This window comes from Periplaneta americana, chromosome 3 (genome assembly GCF_040183065.1).
Source record: "Periplaneta americana isolate PAMFEO1 chromosome 3, P.americana_PAMFEO1_priV1, whole genome shotgun sequence".
NCBI lineage: Eukaryota > Metazoa > Arthropoda > Insecta > Blattodea > Blattidae > Periplaneta > Periplaneta americana.
This window is the reverse complement of record NC_091119.1, coordinates 37,507,754-37,530,875: the sequence shown is the minus strand read 5'-3', so window position 1 is coordinate 37,530,875 and position 23,122 is coordinate 37,507,754. Positions and strand designations below refer to the sequence as shown.

General features: G+C 35.3%; 1 protein-coding gene across 4 annotated transcripts in view; it reads left to right on the top strand.

The window, feature by feature from the left end:
• Nucleotides 1-23,122, top strand: part of LOC138695934 (phospholipid-transporting ATPase IF-like) — a 344,160-nt gene that overhangs the window by 207,791 nt on the left and 113,247 nt on the right. The window lies entirely within an intron of this gene.

Sequence of the window (23,122 nt, the reverse complement as noted above, 5' to 3'; positions counted from 1 at the left end):
CTTGGGTTGTATGTGTAGGATTTCCAAGTCCGCATTTATGTTCTTGTATGTATGGTTAGCATTGGTTATGTGACAAGTTCTACATTGGACAGACAGGCAGATCATTCCAAACACGCTACAAAGAACACATTAAAGTAATAACCAGAGGACACAATACATCTACATACGCCGATCACATAACCAATGCTAACCATACATACAAGAAAATAAATGCGGACGTGGAAATCCTACACATACAACCCAAGAACCAAAAACTCAACACACTAGAACAATACGAAATATACAAATGCACTAAAACTGACCCTGATCAAATTCTCAACACACATATCGATTTCAGTACACACACACTACTTGACTCCACTTTTCAACACTTTTCAACAATCAAACGCACCCACACAACAGGCAGAGAAGTTCGAGATGACGCCGAGATCTAGTAGGCTCTGAGGATGGTGTGATGAAGCACCGAAACAGTTGTAAGCCGCATAGATTTACATAATTAACACGAATAAGTCCGCTAGTTAATCAATTACTTATCGAGATTTTTGCAAAACTCATGTTTTCAACAGCTTTGACATCGGAGAAATGGTTTTGTGTATGCCGTGTGTCTGTGTATAGTGAATTCTCCAAATGTAGGCCTATTGGTTTGATTTCTTCCACATTCATATAGGATAAATGTTGGTAATACTATAATACAACTTTCACTGAATACAGCCATCACCCTGTTTCGCCTAAAAGTGGCACCAACCATAACCTACGGACTAGAGATTACCTGGGAAAGCCTGAAGAAAAAGAACTTAGAAGACATAGAAAAAGTGAAAGCTAGTTTTCTCAAACGAGCCTTAAGCCTGTCAAAGTATACACAAATACTCTCTAACAATAATACTGGAAAGCTTCCTTGTTTAGCATTGCAAGCGGAGCGAAAAATGACTGTGCTGCTATCTAGCGGCTAGGATTGTTGATACACTCCGTGCGGCGTGCTGGGTTACATGAGGAAAAGTGGAGAGGTGTGGTGTGCACTTGATGTCAATAAGAAAATGTAAAGCAATAGCATTATTTAGAGTCACAATGTTCACAACATTTTTAATTAATAAGAAGTTACAAAGTTATAGGAATAGAAATGAAATGACACAATTCTCGAATTTTCAAATGTAATTATGATTTAATTGTGCATATCTTTAGAAACTTTCATACTTCGCCTATTTTGTTTCTTTTTATTTTTGATGTAACAATTTATTAGGCCACTGAAATATTTGTCAGTGAAGATACTGGCACAGTTGCTGCTTGAGGGATAAAGCATGTATCTTGTATGTTATCTATTACATCAAGCAGATGTGATTTTAAAATCTCTGCAGGTATGGTACCTTTTGATAGAAAATAACCTATGGTTTGCTTTAAATATTTACATATTCCTCGAATACTGAAAACCATTGCAAGTGGTACTTCTAAAATTTTTACGTCGGTTGAAATTTGTTGATTAGGTCTATTTATACCTAATTCAATGAATCCCTCGAAGTATTTGCTTTAGCTTTATGAGTTATATTTTCCTTCAAAGGCATTTCATCTACAACAATAATAGTTAGAACCTTTCATTCAATGATAGAATATCCGATTTTATTTTTAACTAGCCGTACCCGTGCGCTCCGCTGCACCCGTTAGAAATAAATATAAAGTAATTACTTGATTAAAATAGGACGTTTGATCCAGAGAACATTCGTGTTTGGTAGAAGGATAAATCGTTTAATATGTTACTTAATTTAAATTGCATCCAAATAATTAAAATGCGATCATTTTGGTCCAGAGACCACTCATTGGTGCAATGACAATTCCTTTAACATGTTTCTAATTTTTATTACATGCAACCATAGTTTAATGAAGATTGGCATCATTTAGATTTAATGTGTATACTTTATTTTACTTGTTATAGGTTTCCATTGAATTATGGTAATAACTTAATTTTAACCCTTGTTTTCTACGTATTCAGTAAATGGCGTTTGGCCCACTATGGTTCTGAACCCTTCAAATAACTTATATTATATTATATTATATTATATTATATTATATTATATTATATTATATTATATTATATCAGAAGTTACTGTAATACCATTATAGCATTATGTCCATCTAGAGAAACTACACTTTCCAATGGTGAAATAATAATTAATTATACAAATCGGTTAATTTATCTTCCGATATTACTTCATACAAACACAGAAACATTCTCTGTAGGCTATCTTTCATAGCTTTCGATTGTTGCTGTCCAAGGCCCATTATAGACGAAGTCATTTGTTTCTTATTTCATTATACGGTCTTAGATGGCAGTTATTTTAATTTTAAAACTAATTTATCTCATTAAATATCAGTCCTATCAAAATTTTTCAAGGAATAAAACTTATCGAAAATCATTTTTAAAGAAACTTTTGTTATGTAACATTTTTTTACAAAAATCAATAATAAGCTAGATATTTCGATTTATTTAATTCAGGCCCCCTTATAACACCCCTTTTAAATAACGTATTTTGAATGCCATATAGTCTAAAATCTAAGTTACAACGAACATAATTTATATTCCAATTTTCATCGAAATCCGTTCATCCATTATCGCGTGAAAAGGTAACAAACATACAGACAGACAGACAGACAGACAGACATACAAACAAAAATTTTAAAAATGCGATTTTCGGTTTCAGGGTGGTTAATTATATATGTTAGGACCAATTATTTTTGGAAAATCGAAAATTACCAGAAAAATTTCGGCTGCAGATTTATTATTAGTATAGATAATGAATTGTAAAATGGTGGGATTTATACCGGGGCCTATACCAAATTTATGAAGTCAATTTTGGAGAGATCTTACTGTTGATAAACATAATTTTCTTCTTGAAAATCTTTAGCCTTGAGGTGAGCAATAATGGAATGTTGCGGTAAACTGTTTGTCGTAACTGGAATACCGTCTCCACATTTCCTTCTTTTCAAGCGCACTTGGGGCTAATAAATTCATCATCTTAAACAATTTTAATTAAATCAGCGTTTGAATTTGCTGTGTTCGAAGCTGTCATTTATACTTGAGAAATTTTTCATCTTTTAGGAATTCTTGCATCGTAAAAATGAACTCAATTTAATGAAATATTAATAAGTATAGGGCTAGGCAAATTATTTTTTCCGAATAATTACCTGAATCACTTATTACGAAAAAACATGAGTCCACTTTCTTCACAAAATCAACAATTCTCATTTTTACGTTACGCATCCCAACGCACACTGGTTAAAAAAGTCAAGACTTTCAATTTTTTATTACAGTGAAACTATAAAGAAATTGTATTTTGTATCAAGAAAGTAAAGTAGATTTATGCAGTTTGATAACAGATTCAGTTAGCATAGAGAATATTATGTAATTGCTAATGTATTATCTAATTACATGGTAGAGAAGTATCGTCCGACGTTTTTGTCTGATCAGAGAACTCGCAGCCTCCTCCATGCAAAATCTAATACGTTTCTCTGGGACCTTCGCGGTTATTTCATTGTGTTTTGATTTTGACCCATATTTTCGGAAAAAGGAGTTGTTAAATTTAGTGAAGGAATAATTGTTACCTTCAGTCTGTTATTAAAAACAAAATATTAAAAATTAACAGTCCTACGGCTGATATGATACTTCAGTATAATTTTCCAATTTATTACAGTTTATTTTTACTTACCCCTGATGTTCCAAAGTATTACTTATTGAAGTCCGATAATCTAAAGTGATCTGAATATATTCTGTGATTTTTGTACAAATATTCTGTCCCTCTAATCTAAAGGTTTCGTCTAGAACTGTTGACAATGTTTTTAATTAGTGTTAGCATTTTGCTTATGATGTTGCTTGTGTTTTGTTTTTTAAAGAATTTTAGATAAGGCCGCAAATAGCGATGGTAGTTGACGCGCCCTATTAAACCTCACTAACTAACGTTTTGTCTATGCGAATGACGTGAATATGTTAGGAGAAAATCCACAAACAGTTAGGGAAAACGCGGAAATTCTTGTTGAAGCAAGTAGAGCGATAGGGTTGGAAGTAAATCCCGAAAAGACTAAGTATATGATTATGTCTCGTGACCAGAATATTGTACGAAATGGAACTATAAAAATTGGAGATTTATCCTTCGAAGAGGTGGAAAAATTCAAATATCTTGGAGCAACAGTAACAAATCTAAATGACACTCTGGAGGAAATTAAACGCAGAATAAATATGGGAAATGCCTGTTATTATTCGGTTGAGAAGCTTTTGTCATCTAGTCTTCTGTCAAAAAGTCTGAAAATTAGAATTTATAAAACAGTTATATTACCGGTTGTTCTGTATGGTTGTGAAACTTGGACTCTCACTTTGAGAGAGGAACAGAGATTAAGGGTGTTTGAGAATAAGGTTCTTAGGAAAATATTTGGGGCTAAGAGGGATGAAGTTACAGGAGAATGGAGAAAGTTACACAACGCAGAGCTGCACGCATTGTATACTTCACTGACATAATTAGGAACATAAAATCCAGAGACGTTTGAGATGGGCAGGACATGTAGCACGTATGGGCGAATCCAGAAATGCATATAGAGTGTTAGTTGTGAGGCCGGAGGGAAAAAGACCTTTGGGGAGGCCGAGACGTAGATGGGAAGATAATATTAAAATGGATTTGAGGGAGGTAGGATATGATGGTAGAGACTGGATTAATCTTGCTCAGGATAGGGACCAATGGCGGGCTTATGTGAGGGCGGCATTGAACCTCCGGGTTCCTTAAAAGCCAGTAAGTAAGTAACTAACGTCTAGGACTTCAGGCCTTATCCTTTGCGTTTATTTATCTATATGGGCATGGCATACCTAAAGGACAAAAGCAAATAACTGTAGTAGTAGAAGGAGTAATAATAATAATAATAATAATAATAATAATAATAATAATCTTGTAATAGAAAAGTAACAATCTGCTGGTGTTTACATGACTACTCCCTATCTCTATCTTTTGGAAATCTGATGAAAGATCTAGCAGCTTTTGCTGAGCGTAGTTTCTAAAACAAACAATTCCACATTTAACTGACATTGTGTGCAACTACGAGTATAATGAGAATAATCCTTACGACATCACGTGTTTGTTGAGGAACAAAACTCATATCACAGTTCATCGCGATAATCGTCACGTCATCTTCGCTGCCTACAATCCCTGCCGCTAGATAGCACTGGTAAGTCATTCGCCACTTTTACCATGAACTTTCCAGTATTATTATTGGAGAGTATTTGGTATACACCATCGCGCCTCACATGGAGCGTATTCCGAATCTCGCCGGTGAGCAATCCGATGGCATCACGGTGTTCCGAATTCCACCGATGACGCCATTGATGCTCCACCGGTGTCGCACCGGTGCCATCAACTTGCAGAGGTGGTGGCAGTCTCCATCAGCCGCCATCAGTGAATCTGATTGGTTCTTGTATAGGGCGGGAATTAGCAGACGAATGACATCGTGCACTGTTGTGTCATGGCGGTGTGTTCTGCTTTAGTTCTGCTGTATTGTTTGTAATGAGCACAACGTAAAAACAGTATGTTAATGGCTTATGAGCGAACATGTCAACGGACCCGTTATTACTACCGATTCAAGAAATAAATTGTTTATGCTATCTTTTCTTTGAACGAGATGGGAGTACGAAAATTTCGCAAAATTTTGCTAGCGTAGCACAGACAACAACTTGTACAGTCGCCATGACAGCATCGATTCTTCCAGCAGTTTTGTTCCTTATTTCGCTGCAACGTGACGTCATTGATGCCATCGGACCGGTGAGATTCGGAATACGCTGATATGCACTAGCAAAGGAACAATTATTCATAGAAGAACTACGCGATGAGCTTCTACTGCCCTCTACCGAAGGATACAGAGAACTACTACAAGAACTAAACCATAAGAAACAAGAGATATGGCCGGATTTCTTCTCCACAGACGCGATGATCTACAGGGATTGGACACAAGCCAGATACGACTTACGACACGCAGTGACTAGATTCGCGGTACATGGACTCCACCATAGGATATGCCAGACAGAGAAGTACCACGACCCGGAAGACAGGTGCAAGTGCAAACTATGTGGGTTGAACTGTGACCGATATAATCTATTTTGGTGCAAAAAAACTTCTGCAAAAACTGAACAGAAGAAACATGCACCTTGTGCGATATTCCTTCTATTATTATTAATACTGTGATACGAGTAATATTGTGATAGCTCTTTTTGAGAATGTATTACAATTTTACTGAGCGAGAGAAGAAACGGTTTTGTGCGGCTACTTGTCCACGAACATTTCCTTAATAAGTTTACGCAAAAAAACGATCTTCTTCTCGCTCAGTAAAATTGTAATAAATTCTCAAAAAGAACTATCACAATATTACTCATATCACAATATTACCAACCTTTACCCTGTAACAGTGATTAATCGAAAATGATCCGCGGTAATTTATAATCATTTCAGTAAATCGTAATGAAATCAGAAACGCAAGTTGGCGACCTACTGCAAATCAAACGATTTCTTCGTGATTTCTGTATTATGTGGGATGAACTCACAAATGAAATGAGTTGGTTGGTGTCGAAGGAAAACTCTTTCTTCAGAAAATTTTTTATGGTCTAGATAACTATTTCTGGTTTTCGTGTCATTTTTACTTGTTATTTAACGGCGCTGTATCAACTACGAGGTTATATTTAGCGTCGAATTTAGGTATTAAGTTGTAAGCAGAAAAATCACAAATGATCAGCGAATAGCATGTAACCAAAAGCAGACAAGATGAAAAAGCGCCGCGGGATTGATTCTTTGCATAATTCAATAGGTATTTTGAGATGTACAGAAAACTCTGTACAAGAAAATGGAGAAAATTTGTATAAACATTGTGGGTGCTATGCATAGACATTTCGCTAGCCCGCGCTACGAGCGTGCTAAACTAGCCCCGGCTATCGAGTGATTACTTGTACAGGATTCATATCATATATATCGCAGGATTCATATCATATGGTTTATGAATACGAAAAACTTTAGTTCGCTGATCATCCACCGGAAGCCCGCGCTAAGAATGTCTATGAATATGGCCCTGTTAGACTATGTCTCTGACTTATTTGCTTTCTCCGCGAAACCCGATTTTCCACCACACATTTCGAAACTGAAGTAACGTTTGACTTGTGCTATTTGTCTACAAAATATTATGTATAGAAGAGGCATTAGTAATAAAATTATTTTTTTTTTGTAAAATTTGACTTTATTTGCTTTGTCAAAAATCCGATTCATTACATTTTTCAAAACAAATCATTGTTTCTCCGATACCAACTATATAATTTCATTTTATACTATTACTACTACTGATGATAGAACTACTAGTTGTAATTCTACTACCACTACTACAGAGTGATCGAAATTCGAACATATCACAGATAATTCATTCATAGTTTTCTGTCCAAGGACAGGTTTTTCACTGCAAACCTAGGATTCCCCAATCTTCCGTCTTTTCAACCTTCATCTTAGTTTCCACATATCTTAATGTTGTCTATCATCTGACATATTTTTCTGTTCTAAATTTTTCTCCCGTTCATCATTCCTTCCAATGCATCCTTCAGTAGGCAATTTATTCTTAGCCAGTGATGCAACAACTTCTTTTTTCTCTCCTAAAATATTAAGTGTCAATATTACAGATAAATTCTCTAGGACAAATTAATGTATCTATAATATTCTCTCAGCTAGCAGTGCATAATAACTGCGGATTCCCGGCCAAACAAGTCACTCAGCTGAGTGCGCTCCTAGTGTAATTCCAGTTGACATTGGATACACGTCAACATATATATGCCTAACTTGGAGTCAGGCCACAAAGGGAAACATTGAAGGAGGAAGGTTCGATCCGGTGCTGTGGATTGAATTCGACGTAGCTCAGTGGTCAGAGCGCTTGGTACGTAGAACCAACGACTCGGGTTCGATCCCCGGCGCCGGAGCGAATTTTTCTCCTAAAATATTAAAATATGAAATATTAAACTTCTTTTTTTCCCTTCCTGATTAATTTCAACATTATTATTTCTTCACGCACTCTTTCTAACAGCTCCATTTCTTATTCTCCCCGTTCATTTCACACGCTCCATTCTTCTCCACGTCCACATTTCAGACGCTTATAGTTGTAATGAATCTATCACATTTTGCTGGGATGTCACAAAATACTCGAAACACGGCAACTACTAATACAGTTTGTGATCTATATAAAAAAATCAAATCATGTTATTGCAACGTATGTTCGAAATTAAGTCATTCAGTGTGTACGGATTATTTTATAGACATTTCGTTTGAGTTGCCGCGAGAAAAAATCTACGAGTCACAATTTAGCATTGGTCAAAATGACGATCTGAGGGACATCTTCCCGTCTGCAAGTGATCTACGTTCGCGAAAACGCTTGAATATTCTGGTTATCTTCGATGAATAAAATAATATGGATTAATTACACAAGCAAATGATAAAACTGTAAATAAATAACTATAAAAATAGCTGTATTAATACGTACACGATTAAATAAATATAGGGGCTATTCCATCTCAAATCGACCGAAATATAGAGAAAATTGACCTTGAAATTTTTAAATACAATGAAACTTTTTCTGTCCGTTGACAACTGTGATACAATGCTTTGTGCAAAGTTTGAGGCATCAGAACTTCATAGTGTTTAAATTAAACATATTTAAATTTATCGTATTTTCATAACATTAGCAACTTTGAACTGTTGTGGCTCCGAAACCCTTTCACCCAATGATCAAAATCATGGTTTATTTTGATGCTGAGAAATTAAAGTTTATATTGACATGTAAACAGTTTTTCTTACTTTTTATGGAAATGGAGAAATTTAGATTTTTCTTCATTAAGACGCCTTTGACCACGAAAAAATATTTAAAAAATATATGGTTAGATTCCGCATTGAAAGTACAAATAAACACATATTTTTTACTGGTGAGAAAATAAATAGTACGCGCGTGAAGTAACCAGCTGACTGTGAGACGGGAGCTAGCCGAGACAAGCAAGGCCAGGAGACAAACACGTGATGTTTCGTCTAGTAGCGCATAGCTGGGCTAGCTTTATCACAAGTTTTCATAAATACAGGAGTAAAATGACGCCCAACGTTCGCTTATCTTCAGCTCTCGGCCAGTGCGTGCGGTACTGCGCCGTTCAAGTCTAGGCGTGTGAAAATAATTTATGTAATACCCTCGAAACTTATTGCCGAGCCACTAAGCAAACAATGCCGAAGTTCCTCTTAATAATGCAAGGTTTTTTCTCAATATTTTTTTACATTTTTACAAATTAGCAAAAAGCCTAAAAGTAAGTAAAATCAGATTATCTGTCTCTCTGTATACAATAAAAATAAGGACTACTTCTTAACATAACCTACCAAATGTCAGCTTCAAAATGAGCTCCCGTTCAATGTTCTGCAGTAAATGGTTCCAGAGTTCTGAGCGCTGAAAGAGGCTTGTTTTTATAAAATACGCTAAATTTGTCGCTCAATAATACGAAAACCCTTTGACTTTCGATAGTAATATTTTTGAAAATGCACTGTCCTCAGCACCTTGTATAAATAGGGGAAAAATTAGAGTATTAAAAAAATGCGAGGTTTTTTACTGATCGATTTCATATGGAATAGGTCATAGTCATCACTTTGTTTTGATTGTTGTATACTTGGGACGCAGGTTTTGGAAAGACAATCGATTGGAAGGAAGTACGGAAAGATAACAGCTGTATAAACATTAAACACCCTCTTGTCGCCTGCGTCTCTTACTTATGTATACCCGCACATCAAACCTGTTGAAGAAGTTGCCGCACGAGAACGGCTCTTGGACATTAATACTTGAAGTCAATGGGGAATACGTACTGTCCGTGAGCAACGTGTTCACACAACCAACATATCGTAATTATCTAAACGGAGGAGTACGCATTATGTTAACTGTAGACTATTGCAGATTGCACGTAAGGCTTCCAACACATTTTTTGAGATGTTTGTGAATTACGATTCAGTATACCAGTGAACATGATGCAATATCACGCAAATCTAGCTTTCAGGTGTAGCTCCCTGTGAAGCTGATTTGAATAATTTCAAGGGAAAAATTGTTTCATGTCCGGATATCGAACCCGGTACCTTTGGCTAAACGCACCAAGGCTCTACCAACTAAGCTACCCGGGAACTCTACCAGACCCCGCCTCAATTTCTCCCTTTTGTATCCACAGACTGACAGCCGTCAATCAACCAACATTTGAGTGCACACAAACAGAGTTGCTTGACGATTGTCAGCCCATTATGAGGTCTGTGGATATAAAAGGGAGAAATTAAGTCGGGGTCTGGTAGATTTCCTGGATAGCTTACTTGGAAGAGCCTTGGTGCGTTTAGCCAAAGGTGCCGGGTTCGATACTCGGCCCCGAAACAATTTTTCCCTTTAAATTATTCATAATGCAATTTCGTGTAGCATTTACAAAACTAGACAATGTTTTTCTTTTGTAAATATTACTACAACAGAAATACTGGTAGAATTTATTACGGTTCTCCTAGTATCTCCTCCACTGTGTTATTCTATTTCTCATACAATGATTACTACTATTGCTACTGCTCGCACAAGTAAATGCTGTTCAACTATTATTACAAATCACAAGTAGACCTACTTCTATCTGTTAAGCTACCATTACTACAACTATTGCTATTATTTTATGTCCTATTATTATTATTATTATTATTATTATTATTATTATTATTATTATTATTGCTACTACTTACGGCTTTTAAGGAACCCGGAGGTTCACTGCCGCCCACACATAAGCCCGCCATCGGTACCTATCCTGAGCAAAGTAATACTGTTACTATTTTATTGTTACTAATCCTTTAAGTACAACCACTAACTCTACCTTTCTTCATGTTCTGTTGATAGTTTTGCCTTTCTTTTTCTGTTATAGCGTCTACTATGCCTTTCTATTATATTGTATTGTACAGTGCGTATACTAATTGACTCCGCAGGAGAAGGGCAAGCAGGACGCGGGAACTCCAGGAGTTATGTTGGTATCGTGCAGGTAGAGTCAATGACCTTTTCCGCATTGAATGGAGGAGGGTGGGAGGGAGCGAGAGAGGAGATGTAATATTCCTACGTTCAAACCATGTGCTTCACAGTACCGACTTTACATCGCTGCCGAGTCAAATCCTGCCGCTTGCTTTACTGCGGAGCCAGTTAGTATACGCACTGTGTTTATTTACGTTCCATGGTATTCGTACATCGCTTCACAGCTACAATATGGAACAAGTAAAAAAAATCCTAACAGTGCTATAAAGTCTTAATTATAGTCACAGTCTAGTTGAAATATATACGGAAGAGTTTTACATCATAGTCTACTAGTACAACACAAAGGTTTAATATCAATATTTAATACAAGACAGAAATATTCATGAAACGTTGTTGAACGTTATAAATTCACTTTCAGAATTGAAAGTGTGAGAAATTAGGTACTTCCTTAATTTGACCCTAAATCATCTTATGTTTTTAGTTTGACCTTTTATGTCCATAGGGAGGTTATTAAAAATGTTTACAGCCATATAACGCACTCCTTTTTGATAGCACGATAGACTCACCGATGGGGTATAAAAATCATTTTTGGCGCGCATTTATGCTATGAACTGTTGAATTAGTTACAAAGTTTTCATGATTACATATTAAAAAAATATACTGACAAGCCATGGAAATTATTTGTAGTTTTTTGAAAATGTTTCTACACGATTCCCTAGATTTGGCACGTACTATTATTCTAATTACTCTTTTTGTAGTAGAAATATACTGTTATTATCTGTGGAATTTCCGCAGAATATTATTCCAAAACTCATTACCGAGAGGAAGTATGCAAAATAGCCTGTATTGTTTTAAAATTATTTATATTTACTATATCTTGCTTAGATCTGAGAGGAAAACATGCTGAATTTAGTTTGAGGATAATTACTTTAATATGATTTTTCCAATTTAAAACATCGATACGTAAGCCAAGAAATTTGGTGGTTTATTGTTTGTAATAAGGATCTATTGCTAATTATTGCGCTTGAAATTTGCGAGGTTAAATTTTGGCAGGATTTAAATTGGATTATGTTAGTTTTGTTTCAATTTAATACAAATTTATTGGCTGAGAACCAGTAACATATTTTTAGAGAATTGCCTTTGTTGGAGATTGGAATGTGTTGGAGTTATTGGCTGTAATTACTAGGGTACGGATTTTTTATGCCGTTAAAATGTAATTTTAAGTGCCTAAAATATGCTTAAAAATGTAGGAAATATTCTCTAAAGAATTGAAATAATGTTCCAAATCATCAGGAATTCACTTCTGAATTTAATAATTTTAAATGCTTATGCACCGTTACCGTCACTACTAGTAAAAGTACAAGAACAACAAATATCTAAACTAGTTATATATAAAATAAACAATTAAATGTGAAAAATAAATTTTAGACATAAATTCAGTACATAAACAAGTCAATTATAATCAATTTTTACCAAGCCTTGTGCGTTTATGTCCATAATTAGCTTCACAACAAATTACTAATAATTTTTCTAAATTTTCAACTAAAAAGCAATGCCGTCTGTCACTCAACACAAATTTGCATGCTGAAAATGAACGCTCCACATCCACTGAAGTAACAGCAGCGTATTTCAATTTTGACACTAGTTGGACAGGAATGTTGCATTGTAAATCCGTGTTCTTCCCTGCTAGGATATCTGAAGCAGTACGCAGGTCCTTCAGCCCTACATTTCTCTGCAGAACTTGCTCCAGTTTATCCCTTACTTTATTTACAACAGAACCAGGAACACATTTGGAATTTAAAATACACATTTTCGAAATAAGAATGGGTGTTTCGACTCATTAGAGATAAAACATACTTAATAGGTCAAAATAGGCTTTTTCGTTAAAATATTCACTTTTAGGTGCTATTAAAATACCAATTTTAGGCATAGCTTTATATGAAACATGTACAGTGGACTCTCCTAAGTTCGACTGAACAGAATTGAAAGTTCAGTCCATTAAGGGTAGTGGGTGTGGCAGCTGAAATGAATACAAATTCTTATTGGTTATCCATCAACGAATACAGTACTTTACTTGCATTTTCTGCCCGCCCCGAGACTTGTGTATGCGCTTCTAGTACCACAGTGGGTTTCGACAGTTCCGTCTCACAAACGGCACAATTCTCAAATAGAAAAAGAAGAGTTCATTACTTTAAAATCTGTGATTAAATATGAATGTCCTAATCAATAAAATATTCTGTTTTCCTTTAACAAAAGTATCACTACAAGACACAGAACCAATTCCCATTCAAATGAAAAACCCATTTCTTAGTGCCCGTATAAGGGCGTGTCTAATTCTCCCTACGTAAGCAGTCGAACCATAGGATGTCGAACTTAAGAGCTTCCACTGTATTTGCAAGTTTTTATGAACTTATCTTTTAAGGATTAAAATAGGTTTTTACCTAAAATCCGAAGTCTAGTAATAACTATATTTGCGTCCATACTACTACAAAAAAACAGCACAAATAATACTGAAAAACAGGCTAACCGGTTTTCAATAACATTGCGAAGCAAAGTAAATAAGTACTTTTATGCAATAAACGAATTTTGCTCATAAATGACAGTAAAATTTAGATATCACATTTTTTATTTTTTTTTTCAGAGTTAAATTAGCCTGCCATCAACAAATTTGTATAAATATATTAATTTTTTTTCAAATTGTCGTTTGGTCTATTGTTGTGTAAATCCGTTCAATTTATACAACTGATGATGAACAAGGATTTCGTAGGAATAAAGAAAGAAACTAAGGATAGGAAAGGTTTAATCATAGCGTCTAACTCGGAAACAGACCATTAGACGAAGATTTCTTCCACATTGATAAATCTTATCTGTGTAGAAATATATCTCCAATAATTATTATTTCACTTTTTTGGAGTACAGATACAGCGCTACTGTAATACAGATAAGTAATGCCACAAACAGACGGCTGGATTGATTAGTAGTTATCCTTCAGACTCTTCCTAAACAAGTTATGCAGAGAACTCTAAGTGCGGCCTTGACGATTAGACAACACGCGTCTTCAATTAGTCACAGTTTGCTGCTTATCCCGCACGGTTTATTTCGCCCATCCGCCATTCATTTGCGAGAAAATTCTTTATGAGTCGATACACAAACTTACCAACTGACAAGCAAACATTCTGATGGGGGCAGATAAAAAAGTTAAATTTTTTCTTTCACCGTGTTAGATATGTCAAAAGAAGTGTTTACACAAATTTTGGCCACTAGACCGCAATTACGAAGGCCGTAAAAAAATAAGTTCACCAGGGGCCGTTAACAGAAAGAAAACACAATTTATTTGAAAAATTTATTGACACAATTTATTTGGAAAAATTTATTGGAACAGACACAGCAATTGTTGAGCTATTTTACAACATATCCCAACCGGAACTGAGACATTTCTCATATCATGGAATCGACAGAGAGGTGCAGACGGCTGCCAAACTCTGGTTACGATCCCAGGCGGCGACTTCTACGGCATAAGGATAAAAAAAAATTGATCCCATGGTATGACAAATGTCTCAATTCCAGTGGGGGATATGTTGACAAAAAAAAAAAAGCGCAACAATTTCTGTACCGTCATTTCCCATAACTATGGTGTCGGTGGAAAAATTCAAATATCTTGGAGCAACAGTAACAAATATAAATGACACTCGGGAGGAAATTAAACACAGAGTAAATATGGGAAATGCCTGTTATTATTCAGTTGAGAAGCTTTTGTCGTCTAATCTGCTGTCAAAAAACCTGAAAGTTAGAATTTATAAAACAGTTATATTACCGGTTGTTCTATATGGTGTGAAACTTGGACTCTCACTTTGAGAGAGAAACTCAGATTAAGGGTGTTTGAGAATAAGGTTCTTAGGAAAACATTTGGGGCTAAGAGGGATGAAGTTACAGGAGAATGGAGAAAGTTACACAACGCAGAACTGCATGCTTTGTATTCTTTACCTGACATAATTAGGAACATAAAATTCAGACGTTTGAGATGGGCAGGGCATGTAGCACGTATGGGCGAATCCAGAAATGCATATAGAGTGTTAGTTGGGAGACCGGAGGGAAAAAGACGTTTGGGGAGGCCGAGACGTAGATGGGAAGATAACATTAAAATGGGAGGTGGGATATGATTGTAGAGGCTGGATTAATCTTGCTCAGGATAGGGACCAATGGCGGGCTTATGTGAGGGCGGCAATGAACCTCCGGGTTCCTTAAAAGCCAGTAAGTAAGTATGGTCCTGGAACACAACTAAGGTCCACGATACAATCATTCAAATTTTGTACTCTATAACGTAGTACCTCGTTTATCTATATTTTTGCCGTACTGTAGTTTGAAGTCAAGTCACTGCAGCTATCTACGAACGGTCTATGTTACTTCTACAATGTTCTCTGTATGGTTGTATCGTGGACCGTAGTTGTGTTCTAGAACCATAGTTATGGAAAATGACGGTATCTGTTTCAATAAATCTTTCCATGCAATTATGCTTCTTTTTTATAAACGATCCCAGGTAAAATCACTTTCTGGACGGCCTCGTAATTGCGGTCGAGTGGCCAAAATTTGTATAAACACTTCATTTGACGTTATTAACACTGTGGAAGAAAAAATTTAACTTTTTATCTGCCCCCATCAGAATGTTTGCTTGTGATCTAATCAGGGTTCCAAAGAATTGAATGTGTTATCGTAATATTTAGGAACACTATTGATTCAAGACATCTATTGAAAATGACGTTCAGGAAATTTTGTAAGATGAGGGAGATAATATATTATCTCTTATTTCCAAAGATAGTGACAAAGGTTTATAATTACACATAATTGACGTATTTTACGTTAAAAGGACAAAGTTATCAGTAAAATGTGGTTGGGTGATTAATTACAGTTATTCAACAGAAAGAAGTACTTAAGAGTCATTAACTTTGTGCGCTTTGGCCATACATGGTATCTCAAAATTATTTGTTCTTGCGTTTTCTGTTTAGTATCATCATTAACATGTGATTAAACTATGCGCGTGGTTGTGTGAACGTTTACGTTATATATTATGTGTCATAGGTCTCACAAGCAGGGACTACCGACGACAGAAATGCGAACGAAATAATTCGACCAGGAAGAGCGGGCGGCAGGAAAGGTCACGAGATAACTTGAATGATATTCAAGAGTACATTCGGAAGAGAAACGACATGCTGATGAAATTGTCATAAAAGGGATACATCATTTAAAAGAATGGATTCTGAGGAATACATTGCAATGAAAACGTGGAAAATTGAAAAAGTGGAGATTGCAGAATTTTCTATGACATCCCTTACCACTGCTTGTATATTATTCAGACGCATATATGCTTCATATTTTTCCATCACTTAATGCGAAGCACATAACCTGAAATCTCACATAAAGGTTCTGATTCAACAGGAATAATTCTAGCCGCGTCCTTCTGCCAGGTAATTGACTCTGTCAAGCCTTGGTTTTTGTGAATCGACGCGTGCGACGTGCGAGATGCGAGGCCGGCGATGCGTACCATCCTCGCAATGACTCCACGAAGCTTGTGGCTTCTCAAGCTGCGAGTTCGCATGGAGGATCAGTTGCTGAGCGTAGGTTGCAACCGGATTTTACCTTCAAAATTCTCTGAAGTTCCTTCAGTGGAACGGCAAAACTCGGACACAACTGGCCAGCAGACTTGCAACTCATATATTCACTTTCTTCAGCTCCAAATTCCCTTGCAAAGACGAGTTTTCGGGTACCTTTTAATTATTTCCCCTCCCATGTCCCCACTGACATTGATAATGGTCTTGCCGACGTTTGCCGCTTTTGAAATAGGAAGGTATTGTATATACGTATGTTTAGTTAAGGGGAGAGGATGGTATTTTTTAAAACTTTTTTCCTATTTGGTGTAAAATATTAATTTTTTGTATGTAGAGAGTTCATAGCTGTAGCAACTCAACCAAATATGAATATTTTGAAAAAAAATTGGGGACCCAGGTTTGAAAAAAATATACCCAATGCAGGATTTTACTAAAACCAATATATCTGAACCATTTTTAAAGATAGATTCAAACAGTTTTTTGCAATGTACTTGCAAAAGCATGCTCTACAAACTGCCTGTAACAGAATTTTGACATTCGTCCGTACGTTTGTAAAATAAACAATTAAAATTTAATAACACTTTTTTGATTTCCTTTTTCACAAACAAACGGACATATTTTAAAAATGAAATCAAGTAACAAAATTCTGTTATAGAGGAAAGTTTCCTAATAGTCTAAAGAATGTGTGTTCTAAATTTCATGCATGTATCTTTAATAGTTCAGAAATTATATCCATTTTTGTCTGGCAATGTAGCAAAAAAATGAAGTTATCGGAAACAACGATAAAGAGGGCGTGTGATTTAAAAATCCACAGCGCAGGAAGTTTAAAAATGGCGTCTCAGCATCTGGTAAGGGCACAAATAACCACAAAATATTATGCAATGCATTCCACACATATCAAAGAGTATTTTAAAGATTTTTTTTTTGAAAATTTAATTTACTGGAAACAACCATAAAAGGGGACATGTGATTTAAAAATCCATAGCGCAGGAAGTCTAAAAATGGCATCTCAACATCCGCTAAGGACACAAATACCCACAAAATGTTATGCAATGCATTCCACACATATCACAGAGTATTCTAAAGAATTTTGTTTTGAAATTTACTCATTTTTCATCAAAAAATATCGTCCTCTCCCCTTAACAGTCTGAAGACTGGTTCTCGTAAGTGACACCAATAAGGCATCATTCATGAGGAAACTGAGCCAGGAGATAATTTAGTAGGGTGACATTCCCCGTCCATTACATGCATCACATACAGTATAAGTACAGTAAAACCTCCCTAAAACGAAACGCGATCGTTTCAGAAATTTTTTCCGTTTTCACAGGTTTCCATTTTACAAAGGGTTGAGTTTTGGCAAAACTAAGAATAGACTACTGCAATATGCTCACTGTAGGAAGAACACAATGAAGAAATAATCTGAAATAAAAGTTACTACAGTACATGCAAAGTGAATTTTATTTTCATAATTAGTAACTTACGTATTTTGCAGTCTCTCTCTCTCTCTTCCTCTCTCTGCATCCTAGTTTCTTGGCCCCCATATTTCTTTTAAAGTGCATTGTCGCGACTTTTCTTTTTTTGACGAGAACGTTGTAGGATTTCCTTCGCGTCCTGCGTCAATTCAAAGTGTAAACTGCGCCCTGATCCATCGGTTGTGTAACTGAAGTTGTGTTTGATGTGAAATCAGTCCTTGGATGGCAGGTAGCATTGTTTAAAACAGTATGACCTTACGATCTTGACGTTTTGTTGCTCCATTAAAAGAATGAAGCGACTCTTCCATGATGGAACTGATCATCTAGGTTTTTTTTATTAAATCGCAAAGTTTTACTTTATTCACACTGTTATTTAACACTGTATTGGCATATTAAGGGGAGAGGATGGTATTTTTTTTTAACTTTTTTCCTATTTGGTGTAAATTATTAATTTTTTGTATGTAGAGAGCTCATAACTGTGGCAACTCAACCAAATAAACCGATATATCTAAACCGGTTTTAAAGATAGATTCAAACAGTTTTTGCAATGTATTTGCAAAAGTATGTTCTACAAACTGTCTGTAACAGAAGTTTGATATTAGTCCCTACGTTTGTAAAATAAACAATTAAAATTTAGTAACAATTATCTGATTTCCTTTCTTGCAAACAAACGGACGTATTTTTAAAATGAAATCAATTAACAAAATTCTGTTACAGAGAAAAGTTTCCTAATAATCTAAAGAATGTGTGTTCTAAATTTCATGCATGTATCTTTAATAGTTCAGAAATTATATTCATTTTGTCTGGCAATGTAGCAAAAAAAGTGAAGTTACTGGAAACCGATAAAAGCGGGCGTGTGATTTAAAAATCCATAGCGCAGGAAGTTTAAAAATGACGTCTCAACATCCGATAAGGGCACAAATACCCACAAAATGTTATGCAATGCATTCCACATATATCAAAGGGTATTTTAAGAAAAAAAAATTTTGAAAATTGAATATACCGGAAACAACAATAAAAGTGGGCGAGTGATTTAAAAATCCATAATGCAGGAAGTTTAAAAATGGCGATCCACACATATCACAGGGTATTTTAAAGAATATATATATATATATTTTTTAATTTAGTCATTTTTCATCAAAAATATCATCCTTTCCCCTTAACACAAAACTCAGAATAAATAAACGGAAATGTGAAACTAAATTGACACTACACTACAGTTATTGACACTTTTATTCTACTTGCACTGTCCTTTATCACTGTATTGGCGTCAGAAGATGTACTGGCATGTAAAAGAGCTCCTGCGGGATAAAATTCCGGCACATCCGGCGACGCTGATATAACCTCTGCAGTTGCGAGCGTCGCTAAATAAAACATAACATTTAACATCACTGTATTGGCTTGTTAGCACAAAACTGAGAATAAATGAAGGAAAGTGCAAGAGGGTTGGAAGAAGTAATGGTGCATGAGATCAGTAACCTGCCCGGTCCTTGGCAAGAAGCACAGAATAGTGACATGGTTAGAGAAGCTTCACCCCAACGCCTGACAAAGAATAGCGAAAGTCTTCCATCCATGTACAGTCACACAAAAAATATGTAATGCTTCGTACAGTATTATCGCAAAATTAAAAATGGTTTGAAAGAATTTAGCAACAGTTACGCTTAAAATTATCCGTTTTAGTCACGTTTTTTACCTAAATGGTGCCCAAAAATGATCCGTTTTCACGTTAGGCAGTTTTCCGTTTTAAAGTATTATTATTTTACATAGGAAATCATTCCGTTCCCAAATTTATTTTTCGTTTGTGCAGGTTTCCTTTTTATAAAGGGTACATTTTAGCAAGGTTTTACTGTAGTAAGTAAACTAATCAGACTTCTGGTGTTTGTAACAATTGTTCTTGCTCTGACACTTTTCGTTACGTGAGTTGTACTGCCTAATAATAATACATTAGATGTGTTAGTCAGAACATCAATCATAGATAAAGGCTAATGAGGAAGAAGACATTATCCTATTTTTTTAGACGACTGAATTATTCAGTAAACTATCAAACTTCATTCATCTAATTGTTTTATTTTTCTGCTATATATTATTAATTTTTATCACACATTCGTTTCTTGAACCCGCATATAAACTTAGCTAATTTATCGATATTAAATTCTAGAAATCTCTTCCACATAGTTCATTTTTGAACTGCTAGGATGACAGCCTGAGAAGAAAACTAGGTACGAGTGCCTGTTTCTTTTACACTAGGGTCTGTATGTGCAGATTAACTCTTCCCTATACTGTTATACAGCTATATTAACGATTATTTGCGTCCAGTACACCGTCTTTCTCTACTCCATATATATAAATTGGAATTGTTTTATTTACCTAGATAAGTTACTTTTGCTTTTCAATCGTTTCGCTCTATATAGGGTCGTTGACGAGGATTTACCGTCCTTTACGGAGCTTATTTTCGAAGACATTCTGAGCAAAAAATGTAATATAAACATTTGTCCTAATCGCAATATTTTCAGAATTACACTAATTTGAAGTTGTTAGTAAAATACCATTATTCTTGAGTTTTAAGGGTAAAAGAATATTACAGATAAAGAATGAACTATTCAGGAGTATCATTTCTTTAATTAGCTAGTATTCTGAAGCTAAAAATGTGTTGTGAATCCATAGTTGCTTCGTACAGAATTTTTTTTTTCCGATTTTTAACTACAAAATTACATTTTCTTACGCATTTATGACAACAATTATAGGGGCGCCATTTGAAATTTCAAAGTGGAGGTAGCTGGGGGGTTGGGGGTTAAATCTAAAATGCAATTAAGCCTGGTTTCAGACTTCCCTCTCAATATCTAAAGTGTTTTTTGTTTAAATTGAATTCAATTAAAATAATTATTAGTTATTTAGACTGGGAAGTTTTGAAATGAAAGCCCTGTATAAATGAGTAAACTGAATAATATGAATATACTGAGAGAGAGAGAGAGAGAGAGAGAGAGAGAGAGAGAGAGAGAGAAGTATCTTCTTAATTAATCAAATTTGCATAAATGTGTTTCTTAAATATATCATCTGTTCCTGAAAACAAATAAATATCATTGGGATTATTTAACTTATTATAAAGAGACAACATTCTGATTAGGTGTGAATTTTTGTGACTGTCTTTGATCTAGTGCACTAGTGATATACTATTTCGGAATCGACACAATTCCAAATACCAAAACAAATGACTCCTTTGAATGGGACATGTGTTGCAAGAAGATGCTTTCTTATTAAAAACTGTAGGGTCTTTGGCAGAAAACCTCCACTGGACGTACACCATTGGACAGGCCAAAATTGAGATAGGAGGATCAAGTTCTCTTGGATCTAGATCGCATACGAGGGCCTGAAGATAAAGTACGTGATAGAACAGAATGGATATGTATGAGGCCAAAAATCTCCTGAAGTTTAAAACGTCACGGAAGTAGTAAATGAGTAAAAGAAGCATGTCCATCTCTCAATAAAATTGGAAAAAATATATAACAGTTGAATGAGCACTGTGTCTGTTGAGTTACTTTATTTATCATACATGCATTCCCATCATCAGTAATATCAAGACAGAGCGATTCCGGATGTTTGATCTGTACTTCTGCGTGACATGATGTGAACTGTATGATAAATACAGTACAGATCAAACATCCGGAATCGCATAGTTCACATCATGTCACGCAGGAATAGACATCAAACATCCGGAATCGCTCTGTCTTGATATCCCCGATGATGGGGATGCAATCCCCTAAACATATTTGATAAATGAGCAGCTTAACGGGAATAGTGCTCATACAACTGTAATACAGTAAAACCCCGATTATTCGTCACCCTATTAACCGATTGGCGGATTATCCGACTGTCTCTCTCTTGTTTTTTTTTCTGCTACAGAAACATATGAAGTAATACTACTGTACGTTATATTAATACCAGTACGTATTTTTTTCTAGAGAGTGTTATTACAAGCCTTGACACACAATATGAAGGTTTCATAGCCATAGTGGTCTAAGCGCCATATATTAAAAACGGACAAAACAAGAGTTAAAATTAAGTGAATACCATAGTTTAATGAAACATATAGCAAGTAATATAAAGTATGCACATTAAAACTAAATGATATGTCAATCTTCATTAAACTATGGTATTCACTTAATTTTAACCCTTGCTTTCTCCGTTTTAATAAATGGCGCTTGGCCCACTATGGCTCCGATCCCTTCGTATGATCTACTGTTCGAGTCGCCGTACTGTACAACTTGTACTGTATATAAAATGTAGCCTGTTCCTTGAGTGACAAAAGAAAACGTGTTTTGCTAAGTACCGAAAAAAGTGCAAATAATTTAGTTGTTTGGGGAAAGAGAAACTTGGGCTCATCTTGCATCAGAATACGAGATTGATGTTACAATTGTGCGAGAATTAATAAAAATAAACAATAAAGTTTATAAAGTACGTAAATATACAACAGAGACCTGTACCATTCCTATCGTTCCGCTGACATCCATTACAAGGAATTTCCTTGCCCCTTAAAAACCCGTCGTTGACAACCAGAGTTAAATGAGAGAAATACTGATTCACTACCTAGCGTGTTAAACACAAGATCACGAAGGAAATTTAAAAAGTGTAGGCTAAGTATTATTCACTTAATTTACGAAAATATTATATGGTACGAATTATCCGATTTTTCGATTAACCGTTCAGTCCACTCCATTCATTACCACGGATAATAGACGTTCTACTATTTTTTTTTCAATTTTATTGTATTTTATCAATTTTAATGAACACTATTATAAAACTGACCAAAAACGTGTATTTTATCATCTGATAGAGAAGGTTCCATGCGAAATTCGTCCACCATTTCTCGCCCATTTTCAATTTCGACGCTGATCAAGCTCTCTAGTTACAATTCTCGTTAAATAAAATACTAATACTACTGTTATTGACCTTGAATCATCTGTAAACCAGGCTATATCCTTGTGTTTGTAATGATTTGAG